General features: G+C 43.3%; 1 pseudogene across 1 annotated transcript in view; it reads left to right on the top strand.

Moving 5' to 3' along the window:
* The first annotated feature begins 1,007 nt into the window (after positions 1 to 1,007).
* The window catches only part of LOC311149482 (extracellular sulfatase Sulf-2-like), a 43,857-nt pseudogene continuing 34,662 nt past the window's right edge, over positions 1,008 to 10,202 (top strand). The window contains exons 1-2 of the transcript in view: positions 1,008 to 1,342; positions 6,824 to 6,952. The product of the transcript in view is annotated as an extracellular sulfatase Sulf-2-like (transcript). The remainder of the gene's footprint in view (positions 1,343 to 6,823; positions 6,953 to 10,202) is intronic.

Genomic DNA, 10,202 nt, shown 5'->3' with positions numbered 1-10,202 from the left:
GAAAATAAAGAATGGGCATTTTCCCGCGTTCTGGTTGAAACACCAACGATGAACATGTGTGTTTATTCCTCCGTTAAGTAAGCCGGTATTCCTGTCCTGAAGATGACAGCACCAACAGGTTATGGGCCCAGGAGGGAACATGGAAGCCGATGGAATAGATTATGTTTCGACAGAGATGAAAAAAACTACGAGTTATGGGAGACGAAGTTTTTTGACACTTGCGTTTGCTAGGGCTAAAGGCCACCATATTGAGCGTGGATGAAGATGAAGAAGACGGAGAGAAAAATGAAGAAGCCTACGCCGAATTGATACAGGTTTTGGATGATAAAAGTCTTTCCCTGATAATGAGAGAAGCAGCAGATGATGGGAGAAAAGCGTTGAAGATATTGAGGGAACATTATGCAGGTAAAGGGAAGCCACGTGTGATTAGCCTCTACACTGAGCTAACTTCTCTTCAGAAAGCCAGTGACGAAAGTGTTACGGATTATATCATTCGTGCTGAGACGGCTATTACAGCACTGAGGAATGCTGAAGAGACTTTAAGTGACGGGCTGTTGATTGCAATGATTCTGAAAGGTTTGCCCGAATCATTTAAGCCGTTTGCCATCCACATAACGCAGAGTGACGAGCCGACAACTTATGGCAAGTTCAAAACCAAGTTGAGGAGCTATGAAAGCACCGAGAAGTTTAGCGCCATTTCCACTGATGACAACGTGATGAAGGCAAGTAACATTAAAGTTAGCTGGCCAAGAGGAAGAGATAAAGGGACCGAGATAACCTGCTTCAACTGTGGCCAGAAAGGGCACAAGGCCCGGGAATGTACCGTTACTGAAGAGCACAGAGAACGGAGACAGTGGTGTAGTTTTTGCAAGAGCTCCACTCATACTGACGCAAATTGCAGACGAAAAAGAAGAGACAATGTGAAACAAGCAACAGATGCTGAAGGCCACACATTTGCATTCAAAATAAGTGACTGTCAGGTTCGTGGACTGAAACAAAAAGGGCTGATGGTTGATACGGGAGCAACGTCACATATAGTCACGGACATCGGGAAGTTTAAGGAGTTTGACGAGACTTTCAAACCGGAAAAACATTCCGTGGAGCTGGCTGACGGAACAAGAACGAATGGTGTCGCGGAGAGGAGAGGTGCAGCGGAGGTTTACCTGAGAGACAACACGGGTCGTCGGGTGAAAACAACGCTGACGAAGGCGCTGTACGTGCCGTCGTTTCCACAGGACATTTTCTCTGTTAAAGCAGCGACAGCCAACGGAGCTTCAGTCAACTTTGGACAGGGGTGTAACAAGCTCATCCACAAGAACGGTACCACTTTTGACATCGAGGAGTACGATAGACTTTACTATCTTAACACTGTAAGTGATGAAAATGATGGATGTTATGGGTGCTATGATATTCACACACGGCACAAAATTCTTGGCCACTGTAATTTTGAGGATGTGTCAAAGTTAGAAAATGTGACAGAGGGAATGAAAATCACAGGTAAGATTGACAAATCTACCCTCAACTGTGAAATCTGCACACAGGGAAAATGTGTTCAGAGCAGAAACAGAGAGCCTGATGAAAAGGCAAAAGCAGCTCTTGAGCTTGTGCACACTGATTTGGCTGGCCCTATTGAGCCAGAGGCGAAAGATGGGTTCAGATATACTCTAGCATTTACGGATGATTATTCAGGGTCAGTTTTTGTGTATTTCCTAAAAGCAAAAAGTGATACTGTAAAAGCTACTGAGAAGTTTATTGCTGATGTGGCCCCTTATGGAAAAATAAAGTGTGTCAGGTCAGATAATGGCACAGAGTACACAGCCAAAGAGTTCCAGTCACTGCTCAGTAAGAATGCCATAAGACATTAAACTTCAGCCCCTTACTCACCCCATCAAAATGGGACCGCTGAGAGAAATTGGAGAACACTGTTTTGAAATGGCAAGATGCATGCTACTTGAGAGCAACCTACCAAAGAAATTGTGGACATATGCTGTAATGACTGCTGCAGTAATTCGCAATAGGTGTTACAATAAGCGTGTAGGACAGACTCCACACTACATGTTTACTGGGAGAAAGCCTGATCTTTCAAAGATGAAAGAATTTGGATCTGTTTGCTATGCATACAGACAGAACAAGAAAAAGTTGGACTCAAGATGTGAAAAGGGTATTTTTGTCGGGTATGATAAAAATAGTCCAGCATACCTAGTCTACTACACAGACACTGGGAAAGTTCTTAAAAACAGATTAGTCAAGTTCGTTACAAAAGGTGTAGTCGAACGCCAAACTCAGACAGATTTGGAAATGAGTGATGATCTTCATGGGGAGAGATTTCAATCCCCCATGCCAAAAGCCAAGATGGCAGATCAAAATTCCGAAGAGACACAAGATGTGCAAATGGAGACTTCAGATAGTCAGAGTCCACGCTATCCAGACAGAGAGAGGAAGAAGCCCCAGTACTTAAAAGACTATGAGTGTAAAGTGAAGTGTGATGACCAGATACCACCTAGTGTTGACTACTGCTACAGAGTAATGTGCAATGCACCACAAACCTTCAAAGAAGCAATGATTTCACCAAAATCAGAGATTTGGGCTACTGCTATGAAGGAGGAGATGGATTCCCTTAGGGAAAATGATACATTCACATTGACCACACTGCCAGAGGGTAAAAATGCAGTGGGGGGCAGGTGGGTCTATGCGGTCAAAAACAATTCAGATGAGACTGAGACATACAAGGCAAGATATGTTGCAAAGGGATATAGTCAAGTGGCAGGAATAGACTATAAGGAGACTTTTTCTCCAACTGCAAATATGACATCAGTACGTTGTTTGATGCAGCTAGCAGCTCAGTATGACTTAGAGTTACATCAGATGGATGTCAAAACAGCATATCTACATGCTCCTATTGACTGTGAAGTGTACATGGAGCAACCAGAGGGTTTTGAAGTCAGGTCAGATACAGGTGAGCAACTAGTCTGCAAACTGAACAAGTCACTGTACGGCCTGAAACAGTCAGGAAGGAACTGGAACAAAATGTTGCATGATCACCTTAGTGAAAATGGTTTTACACAGAACCCAGCTGATCACTGTGTTTACAACAAACAAACTGCAACAGAAAGGATCATTTTGATAATTTGGGTCGATGATCTAATTATCGCTGCTAGTGATAGTGACTCACTCACAAGTGTAAAAGAAATGTTAAGTGAAAAATGTAAGATGAAAGATCTTGGGAGGCTTGGACATTTCCTAGGCATTGATTTTACACAAAGTGAAGGGAAAATAAAGATGAGCCAAACAATGTACATAACCAAGATACTGGAAAGGTTTGGTATGTCAGACTGTAAAACAAGGTCAACACCATGTGAACAAAAAACTAACTTTGATGGTGATGGTGAACCTATTGATTCAAAAAGGTATCGTGAAGTGATAGGCAGCTTGATATATGTTATGACATGTACAAGACCGGATATCAGTTGGATTGTAAGCAAGCTGTCACAATACCTATCAGAACCAAAAGAGCAACACTGGATAACAGCTAAACATGTGTTGAGGTACTTGAAGGGGACAATGAATCAGGAGTTGTGTTACAAAAAGGGGGTGGAAAAACTCAACCTCGTAGCATATAGTGATGCTGATTGGGCAGCAGATCAAAGTGACAGACGAAGCATAACAGGGTATTGTTTTAGTTTAACTAAATGTGGACCTGTTATTTCATGGAGGTCTAAGAAGCAGCCAACAGTAGCTTTATCTACATGTGAAGCAGAGTACATGGCACTGGCTGCTACTACACAAGAACGTTTGTACCTTGTACAGTTATTGGGCCAGATGGATAGTGAGTGCCAATATGCACCAGTAACAATCTTTGAAGATAACCAAGGTGCAATTGCTCTGTCAAAGAACCCAGTATGTCGTCAGAGATGTAAACATGTTGACATCAGATATCATTTAATTCGATCTGCACTCAGTGATGGCAAAATAAGTATTGAATATTGTCCAACGGCAGACATGGTTGCAGATGTTTTGACTAAACCTGTAACGAAGTTAAAAAATGAAAAATTATTGGGTTATATGTTTGGAATGTAAACTGACATTTGTGAGATGTATAACTGTAAGCTAAATGTGTTGATAGTTAGGTTGAATACGACTTGTACAGTATAAGAGCAAGTGGGGGTGTTAACATATAGACTAATATGTTATAAATTGTGTTCTTACACTGGTACAGTTATGCCCTATGAGAGATGTACAACTGCGCATGTGCGAAAATAAAGAATTGGCATTTTCCCACGTTCTGGTTGAAACACCAACGATGAACATGTGTGTTTATTCCTCCGTTAAGTAAGCCGGTATTCCTGTCCTGAAGATGACAGCACCAACAAGCTCCTTTAATTATATAGACAACTTGTCCTGGAGCGCTTGGTTAGTTGTCATCAATTCATTGAATATGCCATCATCATTAACAGCTCTTTGCAGAGCTGTGCGTTTCTCTTCAATCGTGGTATTTATTTCAATAAAATCATTTTTCAACTGGTCAACAATTAATGTCATTAAATCAATAGAGCATTTGTTCAGGATGGCACACCAGCACTCACAGAAATCATCTGTGCGCTGTCCCAATGATGGTTCTTTTTGCCACCTGAGTCCCCGTGGAATAACGCCTTGACGCACATAATCACTAAGAGTGACTATATGTTGGTGCATTCTCGTCTGGCGCTTAGATACGTTTAACATTTATTTCGAGAGGTCAGAATTTACCCCCCGGCATGTCAAAAAGGGACTCTGATATAATTATGTTATCACGTTCCCTTTGGCTATATTCAAAGATGTCTTGTTTGGGTCTTTGACCAGTGTCAGGAAAATAATTATCATTCGGCATCATTTTAGAGCTTTTTGTCGGTAGGGTGTTTACTGGGTAACAGATTAAGATAAAGGCGAAAGAAACGCACATGGATAGCATATGATCATAGATACTTGGCCCACAACATTTACAATTAATAGCAAAATCACAAGAATGGCTAATTATTCAGTGTCCCTCAGGCTATGGCAGGCAAATACATATTTGGCTGCGAGAGGAGCCATTGCTCCTTCGCCCATTAGTATTTTTATTTTTTATTTTTTTTTGAACAACAATAATAATGGTAATGACAATAATATCAACAACAATAATAATAAGTAAGTTACTATTTACTATGCAGATGTTATTAGTGTCTGGTAAAGGCGAAAGAAACGCACACCTATTTAGGCGAGGTGCTGGCTGACGGCGTAAAACACTTGAAAAATAAAAGGAAAGCAGCACACTCTAGCTCCAGGGGACAGATCACTCAGACCCTCCATATCCCTCTTTGCTACAGCTCTGTGTCATCACTCCTCAGCCAGTTTCATCACCCCACCTCAACCTGGACCCATCTCTTCCCAATTCTCTGGCTCTCCTTCCTCTCCCATTTCCTCTTCTCTCCTCCCCTTCCTCCCTCCCAAGGGTTTGGATTGAATAACATTACTGTTGTTAACCACTTCCTTGGTGTGTCTCTGCACTCTGTTCCCTGGAAAAGCAGACTACGACAGTGAAAGCCATTTCACGGGGAGATCATGAGATTGTGAAAAACGACTGACTTAACAACAAGGGGAAGAAGATTAAAATCCTTAAGAATCTATTGACTCATCAATCTAAGAAACATAATTAAAAAATCCCCATAAAAATCCGTCAGTTTAAACTACAGATATTTTTTGCATGGGCTGTGTCTCAATCCATCTCATCCACCTATGTCAGCCTTCCGCATCTGCGGTGGAAGGTGACCGAGCTAGAGCGGTGTTTGTCAGACCATGAGAAAATCGTTCTTCTCACAAAAACATCTGTAGCGTCCAAACGGTTTGGCCTGCAAACTACACTCTATGGACAGGGGAGACTCACGAACACGATGGTGTTTTGCTCTACGACCCCCACGGCTGTCACAGGACTCGTCTGAAGGTAACCCATACAAACGAATGGAAGTATGGACGTAGTTTTGTTTCAACAGAAATAAGGGGTGAAATATGTGTTAGCTTAGTAGGGAGGAGGGAATAGAGTGAGTGAAAGGAGGGAGCCTAAGATGGGGGATATACTTTTGTAGTGAAGGAGGGATGGTGAAGGGAATCAGGTGTATGGTTGATATGACTGGACAAATGGCCTACAGAGCCTAAGGGTTGAATACCTCCCTTGTTCCCCTCTCTCTGTCCTGAAGGTCCTCATCTTCTCTTCTGTCTGGACTCTAGATCTCTGGAGCAGTCATTTGTCAGCTTCACATGATAATGATCTGTCACCTGCCCCCTCTACTCTCTCTCTCTCTCTCTCTCTCTCTCTCTCTCTCTCTCTCTCTCTCTCTCTCTCTCTCTCTCTCTCTCTCTCTCTCTCTCTCTCTCTCTCTCTCTCTCTCTCTCTCTCTGTCTCTCTCTCTCTCTCTCTGTCTCTCTCTCTCTCACTCTCTCTGTCTCTCTCTCTCTCTCACTCTCTCTGTCTCTCTCTCATCTCTCTCTCTCGCTCTCTCCTCTCTCTCTCTCTCTCTCTCTCTCGTTTTCTCTCTCCATCGCTCTCTGTTTCTCGGTCTCTCCATCTCTCGCTCTCCCTCTCTCTCTCCATCATGCTCTCTCTCTCTCTCTCTCTCTCTCTCTCTCTCTCTCTCTCTCTCTCTCTCTCTCTCTCTCGCTCTCTCTCTCCCTGTTTCTCGGTCTCTCCATCTCTCGCTCTCTCTCTCTCTCCATCCCACTCTCTCTCATCAGCTGACGTTAACCAACCAGATACCATCTGACTGTGCTCCGTAATAACCTTGTCCCCTTATCTCTCCCTGCGTCTCCATAGCAACCCTCACATGGTGCTAAACATTGACCTGGCGCCCACCATCCTGGACATCGCTGGCATGGACGTCCCGCCGGACATGGACGGCAAGTCCATCCTCAAACTGCTGGACATAGAGAGGCCAGTCAACAGGTATGAAGCAAAAAGGGAAACATCCTGTCCATAACTATTTTATACTCATACAGTATGATATGTGTATTCTGTATGTTGGCAGGCAATACAGTGGCTTGCGAAAGTGTTCACCCCCATTGGCATTTTTCCTATTTTGTTGCCTTACAACCTGGAATTAAAATAGATTTTTGGGGGGGTTTGTATCATTGGAATTACACAACATGCCTACCACTTTGAAGATACAAAATAGTTTTTATCGTGAAACAAACAAGAAATAAGACAAAAAAAACTGAAAACTTGAGCGTGGATAACTATTCACATTCATTGGTCTCTTTGTTGTCTCTCTGATTAATGCCCTCCTTGCCTGGTCCGTGAGTTTTGGTAGGTGGCCCTCTCTTGGCAGGTTTGTTGTGGTGCCATATTCTTTCAATTTTTTTAATAATGGATTTAATGGTGCTCCGTGGGATGTTCAAGGTTTCGGATATTTTTTTATAACCCAACCCTGATATGTACTTCTCCACAACTTTGTCCCTGACCTGTTTGGAGAGCTCCTTGGTCTACATGGTGCCGCTTGCTTGGTGGTGCCCCTTGCTTAGTGGTGTTGCAGACTCTGGAGCCTTTCAGAACAGGTGTATATATATACAGTGAGGGAAAAAAGTATTTGGTCCCCTGCTGATTTTGTACGTTTGCCCACTGACAAAGACATGATCAGTCTATAATTTTAATGGTAGGTTTATTTGAACAGTGAGAGACAGAATAACAACAAAAAAATCCAGAAAAACGCATGTCAAAAATGTTATAAATTGATTTGCATTTTAATGAGGGAAATAAGTATTTGACCCCTCTGCAAAAAATTACTTAGTACTTGGTGGCAAAACCCTTGTTGGCAATCACAGAGGTCAGACGTTTCTTGTAGTTGGCCACCAGGTTTGCACACATCTCAGGAGAGATTGTGTTCCACTCCTCTTTGCAGATCTTCTCCAAGTCATTAAGGTTTCGATGCTGACGTTTGGCAACTCGAACCTTCAGCTCCCTCCACAGATTTTCTATGGGATTATCGTCTGGAGACTGGCTAGGCCACTCCAGGACCTTAATGTGCTTCTTCTTGAGCCACTCCTTTGGATGCGGTGAAGTTGTCCTGTCCCCTTAGCAGAAAAACACCCCCAAAGCATAATGTTTCCACCTCCATGTTTGACGGTGGGGATGGTGTTCTTGGGGTCATAGGCAGCATTCCTCCTCCTCCAAACACGGCGAGTTGAGTTGATGCCAAAGAGCTCGATTTTGGTCTCATCTGACCACAACACTTTCACCCAGTTCTCCTCTGAATCATTCAGATGTTCATTGGCAAACTTCAGACGGGCCTGTATATGTGCTTTCTTGAGCAGGGGGACCTTGCGGGCGCTGCAGGATTTCAGTCCTTCACGGCGTAGTGTGTTACCAATTGTTTTCTTGGTGACTATGGTCCCAGCTGCCTTGAGATCATTGACAAGATCCTCCCGTGTAGTTCTGGGCTGATTCCTTACCATTCTCATGATCATTGCAACTCCACGAGGTGAGATCTTGCATGGAGATTGACAGTTATTTTGTGTTTCTTCCATTTGCGAATAATCGCACCAATTTTTGTCACCTTCTCACCAAGCTGCTTGGCCATGGTCTTGTAGCCCATTCCAGCCTTGTATAGGTCTACAATCTTGTCCCTGACATCCTTGGAGAGCTCTTTGGTCTTGGCCATGGTGGAGAGTTTGGAATCTGATTGATTGATTGCTTCTGTGGACAGGTGTCTTTTATACAGGTAACAAGCTGAGATTAGGAGCACTCCCTTTAAGAGTGTGCTCCTAATCTCAGCTCATTACCTGTATAAAAGACACCTGGGAGCCAGAAATCTTTCTGATTGAGAGGGGGTCAAAAAACTTATTTCCCTAATTAAACAACATTTTTGACATGAGTTTTTCTGTATTTTTTTGTTGTTATTCTGTCTCTCACTGTTCAAATAAACCTACCATTAAAATTATAGACTGATCATTTCTTTGTCAGTGGGCAAACGTACAAAATCAGCAGGGTATCAAATACTATATACTGAGATCATGTGACACTTAGATTGCACACAGGTGGACTTTATTTAACTAATTATGTGACTTCTGAAGATAACTGGTTGCACCAGATCTTATTTAGGGGCTTCATAGCAAAGGGGGTGAATACATATGCACGCACCTCTTTACCGTTATTTGTATTTTTTTTCATTTCACTTCACCAATTTGGACTATTTTGTGTTTGTCCATTACATGAAATCCAAATAAAAATCCATTTAAATTACAGGTTGTAATGCAACAAAATAGGAAAAACGCCAAGGGGGATGAATACATTTGCAAGGCTCTGTAGATCACTGACAGAAGTAGCTGTATATCCTCTAGGTCCCTTAAATTCAACTCTGGACCTGGAAGCCAGTTCCACTGCTTTTTTCATTGTTCCCCTCTAATCAGGCACTGATTTAGGACAACAGGTGGGTGCAAGAAATTATCAGGTAGAACAGAAAACCATGCAGGATCCGGACCTCGTAGGGTAAGATTTTAATACCCCTGCTCTAGGTGATTCTATTGAATATGAGTTGTACATTGGCACAGGCCACTGACAGGTTTTAGTTCCCTCAGGGTTCCTGCTCTTCTCTGGTAAAATCACTGCAAAAGAGCCCAATCTAACACCTGGGTTTGACCAATGAGTTTTCCTCAAAACTGTGGCACCGCACCGATTTTTGGACCTGGCTCGGCCTTCCATGTTACCATGGCATCCGTTGAGTTCACATCCACATCCCAGCGACACCTCTTCCTCCTGCCCAGCCTGGATATTGCTTTCGTTAACGAAAAAAAAGAAAGATTTAAAAAATAAAAAAAATCCTTCTCCATCCCTCGAAGACATGTCAACGGGGAACTGAGGTAATAACTCCAGGAGCTGGCCTGCCTGCCAATGCCACTGAGTGAAGGAAGAGCTTTCACCACAGGAGAATGAAAGTAGGGATGGAGGGGGGTAAATGTGTGTGGTGTGTTGGGGGATTCTCTTCTCTTTCCCAGCCCTGCAGCTGTAATTAGAGAGAGATGGCTGTGAAATTGTTTCGCAGGCAGGGGAGGCTAGCTGGCTGGCATGATGTGGGGGTGTGGGGAAGAGAGGAGGTCAAGGGATGGGGTGGGATGGAGGAGAGCAGAGCTGTGCTGGGAAAAGGAGAGAGGGAGAGAGAAAGGTTGAGGGTGGAGGAGAGAGGGAGCAGCGTTGTGGGCCG

This window comes from Coregonus lavaretus (assembly GCF_964263955.1).
Source record: "Coregonus lavaretus genome assembly, chromosome: 22".
NCBI lineage: Eukaryota > Metazoa > Chordata > Actinopteri > Salmoniformes > Salmonidae > Coregonus > Coregonus lavaretus.
The sequence above is the reverse complement of the archived record's forward strand: the minus strand, read 5'-3'. Positions and strand labels throughout refer to the sequence as shown.